Here is a 14,001-nt window from a genome sequence, read left to right as displayed (position 1 = left end):
CCTGTCTCGCAAAATGGAAGAACGAATCTTGCAGACACAAAAGGGTGAAGTGATAGTTTATTAAGTGAAGGTGAGAACAGAACGAAAGCTCTCTAGAGTGAGAGGGGTTGGGAATGAGTTGCTGCTGAGGGCTTTTATGGCCGGTCTTTTATAGAAAACCGACTAGGGAACTTAAATCTTTTTGATGTCACCACTAATAGCACCATGATTGCTTCACCAATATCTCATCTCTGATGTTTAAAACAAAAGAGGTGTTCTGGTTATGTTCCCTTACCTCTGGTTTCCTTACACCTCAGCATTTCTGGGATTTTTGGTGAGCCTGATCACGTAGCCCCCTACATGAGTCTGGTCACATAGCCCCCTACCTATCTCTCCCTACCTAGTCCTGCCTGTCCCTTACTTAATAGAACTTCTGGGACAGCACTGAAGTGACACTCTTCTGTAGTTGGAGGGCAAACCCAGCTGAAAGCCAGACACACGGCGTAATCGTTAAGAGTGGCCGAATGTCAAAAAGGTCTGAATTGCCAGGCTAGAGAATGTTCTGATATCAAAATCAGGGCCACTGTAAGGAAATATCGGGATTCTGAAATTTGGGGTTGGGCATATAGAGAGAAGTTTTTTTTTTTTTTTTTTTTTTTAGGAAAATTGAATCCCCAGATTGTCATAGACCCTCCAAGCTTATAGTTCTGATTCGAGGCTCTGTCTTATACCATAAGATTTAATTTCTTTTTTTTTTTTCCCCCTGCCTCAAGCCCAAGGAGCTCAAGTCCAAGATCCCAAAGGTTTAATTTCTTAACAAGGGCTCAGTGAGATGGGTGCTTGGAAGCTTAACAAAAGAAAGGGCCCACTTTGCACGGAAGCCAGAACTGCTATGACAGCCTGCCCTGAAAGGGGGGGATAAAAAAAAAAAAAAAGAAAGAAAGAATCTTAAAGAAGTGGACATGCTAGCAGTGAATGAATATTGAAATTTAGTTAATATATCAAAATGCAAATAAAATGGTGATGCTTCAATAAATGAGTTGACTGCTAAATGGATGGAGATTTGTGAATATACCCATTAAATTATAATACTTGTCCAACATCATTAACATTTCATACTGTGTTATTGGTTCCATGGTCTTAGAAATAACATGTGTTAATAAAATGACCATGAAAATACTATTTTTGTCTCTTGAAATGGAAATGATGTCATGAGATAGCTGTTTCTGGATTGGTTGAAGTATCTTTGTATAATGATTACTCTTTGTTACTCATTATTTTGATTAAATGCCAAGGACTGTTCTTTTTTCATTTAAAGCTTCACAGGATAAGTGAATCTTTCCACACAGGATCACCCCTAGGTTCATTATGCTGATGAACTAGAAGCTTTGTCATGTATTATATAATGATTATTAAAAAATGAAAAATTAAGAGTATTTTCTTTTATCTGTTTTGTTTTCCTAATCATTAGCATTATAAACAAGTCAGTGTGGTATAAAAGAATAGGATTAGTAATATGATATCAATGAGAAATAGAGTTAACATTTATTTGACCTGTCTCATAGAAAATATATTAATATTTTTGTCTTTAAAATTTCAAAACCATGTATTAATATTATAACTATAATTATATAATATTTAATATAATATAAATACATGTTAATAGCAGAATCAACATTAAACTCTTCTCTCTTAGTTAATTTCTAACATGTAAATTAGAATAGTCATCTTCCAGTGGAAATGTGCAGGCTTATGGGGACTGTCTACCCTTTGTATGGTTGGAGATAGAGTTGATTTTGCCAAAAATAAATATTTATTGCAATTAGCTGGCATTTTATCAAATGAAAGTTTAATAGGGCTTAATAATATTCATAAAGCATATTTTATTACTAAGCAAGTTTCTAAGAATTTCAGAAACTATTTTTCTGAACTAGAACAATACAGACTAAGGTCACAGATAATTGCTCCATTTCCCTTTTCATTTTTTTTCTTTTATGCCCAAGTTGTTTATCTGATGGAATAGATTTTCTTCAGTGAAATTTTATTGTAAGGGATTTAAAAAATCTTTTCTGAAGATCATAATCCTTATTGCACAGTGTTTGAAAATCTACCCTCTGTAAGATTAAGGGCAAATATTATGCAAATAAAGACCAAAAGAATGATCGTGATGGTGCAACATCCCTTCAAAGATCTTCAGTGGTGCTGAGTTAACACTAAACATCTTTGAGAAACACGCTTCCCAAAAAAGTTAATTCATCCTAACAGTATGGGAGGTCAATTGAAAAACAGTAGTTGTTCACATAACTACATTAAATTGCTATTTTGATTTTATAAGTGTTTTTCTTGCCCCAAAAGTGGCACAGCAGGCTCAGGTTAAATATTTACAGTGAACACTGTTCTTTGGTATCCACCTAGTGAGGGGTTGGCAAACTACAGCTTGTGGGCTAAACCCCGCCTATCACCTGTTTCTGTAAGCAGTTTTATTGCCACATGGGTGCACCCACTTGCTTATCATTGTGTAGGGCTGATTTCCCGTTATAATGGCAGAGTTCAGTGGTTGCAACAGAGACCGTAAGGTCTATAAAGACTAAAGTACTTATTATATGGTCCTTTATATAAAAAGTTTCCTAATGTAATTTAAGCTGTTATAAACATAGTCAGTGTTGAAATTAGAAAGTGTATCCATAACTAAAAACAAAAATCTAATCTTTCAACACTTCATAATTCTAGAAAAAGAAAAAAAAATCTTTCAACTGGTTTATTAATTTATTTTAAAATATTTTGTGATTTTAAAGCTGAGGGAATACAAAAAGTTAGTTTCTGTTTTTCACATTTGGTATCTAAATTTATTGTGATATCATCATTTTTGCTCAAATTGTAAAGTGTCTATACTTGAAAAGTGACCCCCTAAAGATTTTTATATATAACACTTGCATAAGCATCTATCTTAGAAAAATATATAGAAGTCATCTTATTGATTTTCATTGGAATTTTATATATGAGAAAAATTAAACATTACAGGTCAGAAAGGAAGATCTTAAAATAACTAATTTGACACACACTGTTTTGATTGAAAACCTGCATTTGTTTTGTTTCCTTTTTTAGGAAATAATTCATTTAGGGGTTTAAAATGGTCATGGGCAGATCTAGAGAGAAATATTATTAACAAGGGCGCCTGGGTGGCTCAGTCGTTAAGCGTCTGCCTTCGGCTCAGGTCATGATCCCGGGGTCCCGGGATCGAGTCCCACATCGGGCTCCCTGCTCAGCGGGAAGCCTGCTTCTCCCTCTCCCACTCCCCTTACTTGTGTTCCTGCTCTCGCTGTGTCTCTCTCTGTCAAATAAATAAAATCTTTAAAAAAAAAAAAAAAGAAATATTATTAACAATTAAGAAGAATTTTTAGAGTTTAGCATTATCCTATTCATTATCTTATTCATTCATCCTATCTTATCCTATTCATGATAGGATAATGCTTGTTACTTAATGCTATAAATTTGCAACACAAAATATCTTTCTCCATTTCTGACAATCAAAACTGAGTTAGAAAAAAATAATCAGTTAACTATTAATGATAAAATTTGTTCACGTTCAAAAATGAGTGTTTTTCACCACATGACTTAAAATTACTACTCTTATACATGGATTAATGTTTAAACTATATTGCATAACAAATAGTCCATTTAAAATTTAGGGAACGTTCTCTTATGGATTAAAACATATGGGACCATAATAATTAGAGAAGAATGAGTATCTCATAAACTATGTGAAATAGGACAGAAGTCAGAGGCCAGTGGGTGGGAATGATCACATACTTTTTTTCCTTCAGTTCATTTCAATAAACTAATGTTGATAAAGAGCCCACTAATGTCAGGTACTGAATTAAATGTTAGAGATATAGTGATTAATAAATCATAGCCCATGACTATCAAGAGCTCTTACTGTATTTTAAATATGAGAAATTGGCATACATTATATTCATCTGTTGTACTATAACAAGTCTATAAATAGTATCAAGTGTCAAGCTGAGGGCTTGACAACTCCACAAAAATTATTAACACCATTCAATATTAATTTAATTTAATTCTTTCAATGTTGCAGACAGAGTGAGAGTTGCCAATGTTAAAATGATGAGCCAAAGAGACACACAGAAATTTTTCACGGGAATTAGTGTTTATTAAGGAAATAGGATTGATCAAATATCATATGAAATATTTATAATTACAAACTGTGAAAATTGTATAATCCTGATTTTATTTATATCTTTTCAGCCATTTCCAATCTAGAGAAATTCAACTAGTTAATATTTCCTTGAATTTAAAACTACCAATGATAATTATCATCCCTTCTATATTTGGACTCATGTTTCAGCATCTGATGTACACAGAAGAAAAAGCTTTCCTTTACTCGGTATCTACATTAACTATAAAGAAATAAAGAGAAGAAAATGAATCCAAAAATTTTAGAACATTTGTGAATAAAGTAGAATTGATTCAATATTTGTAAATATATGGAAGTATTGTAGATCATATCCACGCAAATACTTTAGGCATTATGATTCTTTTTTTTTTTAAGATTTTATTTATTTATTTATTTATTTATTTATTTATTTATTTAAGACAGCAAGAGCAGGAACACAAGCAGGGGGAGTGGGAGAGGGAGAAGCAGGCTTCCCGCTGAGTGGAGAGCCCTATGCGGGCCGATCCTAGGACCCTGGAATCCTGACCTGAGCTGAAGTCAGACGCTTAACGACTGAACCACCAAGCCGCCCCATAGGCATTATGATTCTTAAGATACACTAGATTTTCCACCCCGTGAACATCCATTGACCACTTCACCTATATTATTTTTTCTCAAATGCACATACAATTTTTGTCCTTTGTCCCATTTCATACACTCATCAATTTCCCTTTTCTCTTTTTTTTCTCCTTTTCTCCTCCTGTATTCCTGTATTTCCATATACAAAATCATTAATTTATGAGCTGGACTGCTCACAACAATCTAAACTCTCAAAGTATTCCAATAGAGATTTTCCATTTCTACAAGGAATTCTGATGCCAGCTACTAAGTTCATAAAGCTTCCATTCCTATAATTGCTAGATATAGAAAGTGTAATAGTCTATGATGTTTTTTTTTAGATAGCTTGCTACTTATAGAAGGAATATTTTAGTTGTTTTCCTAAGATGATTAGATTTCAATCAGATGCTGTACACTTATTTAAGCTAATTTGGACATGTGTCACCTTCAGGAAGCTTTGATATTTATTATACAAACAGTTATTAGCAGAGAATAAATGTGTTTGTACAACCTTTTCTCTGACTTGATGAAGTCCCAGCTCTCCAATCTTTCTCATGCACTGACAGCACCTAGAGTGTAAGGTTCATTGGAGACATAAAACAACATGCCAGAAGCAGGAATGTGGGATTTCTATCAGGATCAGGTAATTAGAAATTCTTCCAAACCAATGGCTGACCAGGCTGATTAACAATTAATTCTCTGGTTTAAGAGAATAGAACATAAAAGTTTCAGAGCTCTTATAGCCCAGAGACTTCTTAGGGTCATGGTAATTTTTGTGTGTGTGGAATACCTACACCAAAAATAAATGTCTAATAGTTTCATGTAGTATGTTGTCATGCCCATGCATCTTAATAAATATTTATGCCCTAAATACTTAGCACCTGCTTGGCAAACACAGGAATCCAATTAGACACTGACACTGTTATTTCCCGTCTCACATTGATTTTCATGTGACACGATTTTTATTAGAGCAACTAGCTTTATAAAGATACGACACAGGCATGGCACCTAAAGCCTTAAGTTATAGCGGTGAAAAAAAGTAATCTGATAGAATTTATGTCCTAATAGGGCTTACATCTTGGTGGGTATGAGGCAGATAAAAAACAGAAAATAAATTTTTAAAGTAAGTATTATGTTAGAAGGAGATAGTTGCCATTAAGAAAGGTAAAGGATAGAAGGGCATGACTGGTATAGCATACCATTTTAAATTGGGCAGTCCAAAAAGGCTTCTGAGGATGGGACATTTTGGCAAAGACTTGAAGAAAATGATAGATTGAATTGTTTCATCAAGGGTTTTCTAGACAAGGAGAAAAATATGAGAAAGACCTTGAAGCAGGTATAAATCTGCCTAGTGAATTCAAAAACATCAAGAAAGTCAGTGTGACTGGAGGTGAGTAAGCACACACAGAAAATGGATTGTGGACAGATTATAAAAGGAGGTAAGAGTTCAGTGTAAAGGCTTCCGGCTTTTCTGCTGACAGAAAAAAACATTGGAATGTTCTGAGCAGAGAAGTAAGATTATGTAACCCATAGTTAAACTGAATCATTGGCTGCTCTGCTGAGACTAGGATTTATATGGGGAAGCAGAAAGACTAGTTAAAATACCATCACAATCCAGGGTAGAGTTGGAGACATCCTGGATCAGGATAATAGCGGTGCAGGTGGAGAGAAATAGTTTTATTCTCAATATATTTTTAATTGGAGTTAATATGACTTGTAGATGAATTATCTACACCTTGGAAGGTAAGGAAAAGAGGACTCAGAGATGTCTCCAAGTATATCCCTATGAGCTATTGGAGGGATTTAGGAGGAATTAGTTAGAAAGAGAGATAATGAATTTGGTATAAAATGTAATAAGATAGAGACTGTCACTAATTATCCAGTGTCCTCTAAGGTCATCAGCAAATCTCTTTATCTCTTACTTAATAAAGGATATTGTTCCAGCAATTCCCCCTCCTACCAAGTGAAGGGGTTCAAGACAGCAACCCCTTTTCCCAGAATGTGCCACTTTGGCATGTGGAATATTTTGAGCTGAAGGCACTCGAGGACCTGCAAGCTCAAGAGGAACTTTTGTTCTTCCCTAAACCACACAGAAGAATCTAAATGGGGAGAGGGGGTCTTTCCCAGAATAAGGGTTAATAACCAAGTTATTAACAGATGTTATTAACAGAGATAAATTTTATCTGAGTGACCCATCTGTATGGCAGGGCAAACATAATTAAATGTTTTTATGTTTAATGTAATTAAACCAAATACCTGCTCTTCTCATCTCCCAGTGAAGTGTCTTCCTTTCCTCTGAAATCCCAAACCCCTACCACCTTCTCCTTAGTTCAGAATGACATACACACCTCATTTTGCTTGACTATCTTTGTAGCTTCCATGTCTGTATGGATTCCCCATATGCATGCCTATTAAATTTGATTTACTTCTGTTAATCTGTCTCATGTCAGTTTGATCCTTAGTCCATCCAGAAGGACCTTTGGGGAGATAGGAATTTTTGCTCCCCGACATGTCATTCTCATCAACATAAAAAGATCTTCAGACAATCTCAAGTGAGTTATCTATATTCACTGTCTCCAAATTCTTCCCCCATATTCATTAATAGATTCATTCCAATCACAGGTTTACATAAGCATTTTTCACAGACATTTACTCTCACATTGCCAAACCCAATGTTTAGTTCTAAGTCTTCACCTTGCTTACCTATCAGCAGCTATTGATGGAGTAATCACTTTCTCATCCATCATTTATTTTCCTTACTTGACTTACCTTGGGCTTTTCACTGGATGTTCATTCTCTCAATCTCTCCCCCGCCCCTTCTCCACCTTTGTCTCTTTCTCTTTTGGTTAGTATCTCTTCAACTCCCTTACTGTAAATGTTAGAGTGACCCAAGACTCGTGTATTGGACTCATTTCTTTTCTCTATCTTCATGTACTCCCTGCTGATGAAGTAATTGAGGTGTACAATAAAATTTAGGATCAATAGAGATCATTTAGGAAAAACTAAACCATTCAGTTTGGGATACCACAGAAAGAGCACTGGGAAGACCAAAGCATGGGGTTGAAAAATGCAGTATTTAAAATTAAAATTATGGAGGAATTTTTGTTATTGCAAATGAAAAGCTAGAAATGACCATGTAAATGGGTGGCTGAAGTGGAGTGAAAAACAAGAACTTTAAAGAAGAGAAATTCAAGTAAAGAGGAAGACGAAGCCTTATTACAGTCATCAGCATAGATATTGAAATTAATGAGTATAAAGAAATAATAGGGCTATAGACAGTTATAGTGATCCAGGAGATGAAACCTTATGAGAAATGAAGAAAAATGTCCTGGTGGTCAGGAGTTGATTTGAATAGAAAGACAAGTAGCAGTCTAAATTTATGAAACTAGAATAAGAGTGAGGACTTTTAGAGATAGGGGAGTGATAATAAATTTCTAATGGCAGTAAGAAGCTAGATAGCAATTTTCAAATATATCTACACAGTGGAATCACTCATAGAGCTTAATAAATGCTGGTGTTTACTTCTCATCCCTAACAATCCTGATGAATTTAGTCTGGGCATTTCCTCAGCATCATTATTTTTAAAGTCTCCCAGGTAATCATTTTGTGAAACTTAGAGTACTTATCTACCTTTAGTTCTGGTGAATATGAGGAATATGGAATATATCTATCCCATAAGACCTACATGGTATAAAATGACCCCAGCAAAAGAGAGATTTTATTCAGAGTATAAAGGTTAAGAAAGAAGTTGTCTCATTTGATTATTAGTTTGGTGATTAATCATGGGTTTCCAAGACTGAAAGAAAAGTTTTCATAAGTGGGGAAAGGAGAAGGGTTGGGAGAGGGACTTTGCTGTGTGTATGGTGATTAGAATGGAGTAAATGAGGAAAGCTGATTTTTGGGTGAATGAAGAAGCAGGTAAGAAGCATCAGATTCCTATTATTGGTCTTCAAGGCAGATGGTGATAGAAGGTTTTGAGTCTGGGGCTGGAGCATTGGATGGACTTTCTAGTCTTTTCTTAACACCTAAACATGAGACAAAGACTATGGATGTGGCAGTCTTATTCTAAAGCTCTCACTTGACCCCTTCTTCCTCTAAATGGAGGCCAAACGACAAACTTCTGGGAAAAGCAGATTTTTTTTTTCTTTTTTTGAAATGCTAAGAGCGGGTTAAAGGTGTCTTTATCATTAATTTCTCAAAAAATTCAAGAATGCCTGCTACTATATTGTTACTTAGCATTCATATGCAAGGTCTAGATGATGAAAGCACACAGGGAACTTACACAAATAACTTTTAAGAAGCAGTCATTATTTTATTTGTAGATTTTATCATTACTAAAAAAAATTGTAAGACAATATATTGAAGTACAACATAGCTAATGAAAGAGATTTACATAATGGATGGGAACATAAAACACTATGAAAATTAATAGCTTTTCTACATAAACAAAATAAATGAAGTGATCATGTAAAGGATAACTTAATATCAGAAATTCCAAATTCCAAACTTCATACCCTTGAGCTCAGAGGATAGAACAAAATTGTAGTTGTTATAAGAAAAAAATAACACAATTTCATAAGGGATTTGAAAGTGAGAGAAGGAGAAAGAAAAGGAAGAGGCATGATGAAAAAGAGAGGAAAAAATTGATAAAAGAGACATTTCAGGGAAGCCTGAGTGGCTCAGTAGGTTAAGCATCTACCTTTGGCTCAGGTCATGATCCCAGGGTCCTGGGATTGAATCCAGGCTCCCTGCTCAGTGGAGAGTCTGCTTCTCCCTTTCCCTCTGCCTCCTCCCTCCCACTCATGCTTGCTCTCTCTCCCTCTCTCTCGAAAATAAATAAATAAAATCTTAAAAAAATAAAGATATTTCAATCAACTGTTGAGCTGGGCCCCCTCCTCCCATCACCACCACCACCAAAAAAAAAAAAAAAAAAAAAGTTCACAAATAATCAGATTCCTTGCAAATCTGGTAAAGGTCTTTAAATGCTCTTCCTAAAATGAAGTATGTCTTTGGCAAAGGCAAGAAAAGATAAATGTAGGGAGAAATTGAAAAAGTATGGAAGGAGAGAGAGAGAAGAGAGCAAAGGGCATGAAAGAAGAAAGCACTGTTAGACATATGAGGAAAGGAAACAGTTCTCAATCTTTGAGCAACATGGTAGAAATATTTATTTATTTTTTTTTTATTTGAGAGAGCACACATGAGCAGGGGAGGGGCAGAGGGAGAGGGAGAAGCAGGTTCCCTGTTGAGCAGGGAGCCCCACGTGGGGCCAGGACCCTGAGATCATGACCAAAGCTGAAGGCGGATGCTTAGCCGACTGAGCCACCCAGGTGTTTTGAAAGATTTATTTGTTTTTTATAGAAGTATGTAACCCTACCTATAATACTGCTATATCAGATGATCAAATTTCTTGCACAATGCCACATAATCATAAAAGGCTTCTTTCTAAGAAGCATCAAATTATGATAAATTACATCTGATATACATTTTTAAAAGGTAAAATATTTATATTTGGAAGACCTTTATTTTTAGTATTTTATGATACTTTCCTCATTCTGTATCAGTACAGTTGTGTTTTTTTTTTATCTTACATGGTATATAAACACTTCAAAATAGTTCTTTTTTTCTTTCTCTTTTTCTCTTTGTCACCACTCTTTTACTTTCTTTAAAGTTGGTTTGAAATTAATGTTCTACTCCCAAAGATCAAATGAGAGTCCGAAGATTCTGATTTTGAGGATGCCTGGGTGGCTCAGTTGGTTAAGCATCTACCTTCGGCTCAGGTCATGATCCCAGAGTCCTGGGATCAAGTCCCACATCCGGCTCCCTGCTCAGCGGGGATCTTGCTTCTCCCTCTCCCTTGCCTGCCGCTCTCTCTGCTTGTGCTCTCTTCTCTGTCAAGTAAATAAATAAAATCTTAAAAAAAAAAAAAAAGATTCTGATTTTGAAGATCACTTTCTTAATTTTTTAAAAAAACTTTATTTTAGTCATACTGATGGTGAGTGACTTTTAGTGTAGTTTACACCATCTTGTAAGAATAAATTGTTACCTTGTTTAATTATGTTATCTTTGTAGTCATTTTTATTATTTAAGAAGACTTTAACCCACTAATGAACTATAGGTGTGGAGAAAGGTTGTCGTATTTTATTTGTTTTGTTAATTTATTCACTCTACTTTTTAAGAAATAGTCCATATCAATTCAGATGACAAAGAGTATTTTGTGGTTATTTTTGTTTTTGTAAGCACAACAGAGACTGCATGACTTTAGCAATTTTAACTGTTGTAAATCAAAGAAATAAAAATGTTATAAAGGGAAAACCCATAAAATAAAGTTTAGGTAAAAATGACAATTTGGAAATAATATTGTAAAGCATATACAAGCAAAATATTTAGATACTTAATTTTCAATAAAAGTGAAATACATAATAATAAAAGATAACCAAGTCTTTAGTTTGATCATGAATCAAAATTTTACTTCAAATTTGCTTCAAGTGAAGAAGCTTCCTGTAAAAACTAATTCAAAGATCCCTTTTTGGCAGAGATATAGTGGAAGTAAAAAAACTTTATATAATCAGTTGTTAGGCTGCATTAAAAAAAAAAAAAAAATCCTGGTTAAAGATCATTAGATTCCTTGCAAGTCTGGTTAGAGATCTTTAAAGGTTCTTCCTAAGATGGACATTTTGTTGAATGAATTTCCAAGAACACCTATTAAGCTCATTAAAGTACATCAGAGAATTGCTCAAACACTCTTTCAAGAATGCTAATTTAGTTCCCATAGGGTCAACTAATCACATTAGAAAACAAAGTTAAGCCATCTTCTAGGATTAGAACACATTTTTCATTTTTTTCAGACATTATTATTATTATTTATTATTTTTTTTTTAGAGAGAGAGAGAGCACAAGTGGGGGGAGCTGGGAGAGGGAAAGAGAGAAGCAGGCTCCCCACTGAGCAGGGAGCCCTGATGCACGGCTTGATCCCAGGACCCTGGGATTACGACTTGAGCCAAAGGCAGACACTTAACTGACTGAGCCACCCCGGTGCCCCTCAAAGCCCCCTTTTTAAAACAGGTAAATTTTAAAGATTTATCTTTTTAAAGAAAGGTGTGCATGAGTTTTATGCTAATGTCATTAACTGAATTGGGGTTAGAGTCAATTTCCTTTTACATTTTCCATATTTGTAGATTTAAGCTTATATATTTATGTAACATGAGGGCAACCAAAACTATCAGCGATATTTGTTCATAAATTGACATTATTATTTAAACTGTTTGCTTTATTAATATATATTTTCCAGGCAAATTCTCATCATTATCATTATTATAAGAATGACTCAGTTTCAGTGGGAGAATATTTATTTAAACTTGAGCGTTTCTAGTAAGCATATTCTATTTGCCATTTTTTATTTATATAGATTCTATGTTATAGATATTTTATAGGACCGATAATCTCCAAGGCATGGAACAAATACAGGTTTAAATTTGGGGGAGAACTTTACAGACAGTATTTCCATATATAAAATGCAAACTTTTTGTCTTCCTTAACAGGTGCCTTAAAATAATTAAATGCAATTTATCTTTTTAAAATTTATCTTTAACTATAACGCTTCTACCATCGGTTTTATACACCCAGTTTATGTAATTATACCCTGGTTTGAAAGACAGATGATTCATATCCCCATGCAGGGAACTATATCCACATGAAAACAAAGTAACTATAAAACATCCAGCAACCATTCTGAGTAGTTTTGCAAACAAGGTCATCTATATATAATATTTCAACAGAATCCTTATAAACTCTGGCAGTGACACTGTTTGCAAATAAGTGTGTTGTAGTCAAAGCTAAGAAAATTTAACCCAATGCCCTTTATCAAAGGACAGCAGTGGTTTTTCTAAGCTGAGCCCATTATAAAAGTTCAACTGAAACCTGCAAAATTAAGGGTTGCAGATTAAGAAAAAAAGAAAAAGGACCTTCATTATAGGCTTATCAGAAAATAAAATATTTAAAATGATATCTCTTGATTTTTCTTCTAGAATATCTGGTCTGTAGCTTCTAATTCAGGGCAGGGCATTCAGGCTAGTGTTACAGAAAAGCAGAAATCACCAGATAATGACAAGACTGAATGGTTCAGTTAATTTATTCCAGTAACTAACAATATTATAGTGGGGAGTGTGGAACCCCCTACTGAAAGTGTAGTACATAAAATGAGACCTTACGTATAACAGTTCCATAAACACTTAAAGGTCTTATGGGATAGTGCATACATAGAGTAATCCATATGTAAAGTCAAATAAGTACACAGATACTAGGAATTTCAGCTTCTCTTTAGATGTAGAAACATATTGGGTTACTTTTTTTCTCACTTTTCTGATTTATCTATTCATTAGTGCAAAAACAAGACAACTTCAGCTTCACGATGTTTCCCATGGCCAAAAATGCTCTAAGTCGTCTCTGAGTTCAAAGCATTCAGCAAACAATGGCAAGACAGAGACACCAGAAATGAACACCTGATTGCCATGACAAATATGGTAACACTGTATTAGCTAGTGGAGTCACTTTCTGTGTTGCTGTATGGGCACAGATGGGAACGCAAATTGGAATAGAATGGAATCTGTTCCCACTTGGCAGAGTCACCCCAAAGGAATGGAGAGATCACCAATCAATCATCCCAGCTGAGATGTTTCAAAACCAGCTCATAATTGATTCCAAGTAAAAGCACTGTGCACCCATTAAAATATGGCATTATTGAAGAAATAAAGTACATTTGAAACCTTCAAAAAAAAAAAAATCCCTGCCATCCAGGTAAAATATAAAAAAACAAAAAAATAACTTCTTTGTTTCTTTATGACAAGAAAATGTCTACCCAAATAACATATTGCAAAGTTGTAAAGTGCTACCAGTGTTCTCCACCCCATTATATATGTGTAAACACACACACACACACACGCACGCGCGCACATACACACACACACACACATCAGTGTTCTCCACTCTATCATGTATATAATAGAGTGCAGAATACTGGTAGCACTTTACATATATACTACATATAGTAATATATATATATATATATATAATGGTATAAATCTATCTTTAAGGAGAGCAGTATTCTATATTTTCCAAAGGCATGTACAATTTGATCCAGCTATCTTAATTCTAAATCCATACCTGCCCTTGATAATTACATGAAAGCAAAGGTTCATCTAGAAGGATGTTTATGATAACAATGTCTACAAAAG

At 34.5% G+C, this 14,001-nt stretch overlaps 1 pseudogene; it reads left to right on the top strand.

Annotated features, from left to right (window-relative positions):
* Positions 1 to 13,178: 13,178 nt before the first annotated feature.
* On the top strand, positions 13,179 to 13,475 carry LOC116637332 (annotated as a pseudogene).
* Positions 13,476 to 14,001: the final 526 nt, after the last annotated feature.

Source organism: Phoca vitulina, unplaced genomic scaffold (genome assembly GCF_004348235.1).
Source record: "Phoca vitulina isolate PV1807 unplaced genomic scaffold, GSC_HSeal_1.0 scaffold14, whole genome shotgun sequence".
NCBI lineage: Eukaryota > Metazoa > Chordata > Mammalia > Carnivora > Phocidae > Phoca > Phoca vitulina.
This window is presented reverse-complemented; position numbering and strand designations above follow the sequence as displayed.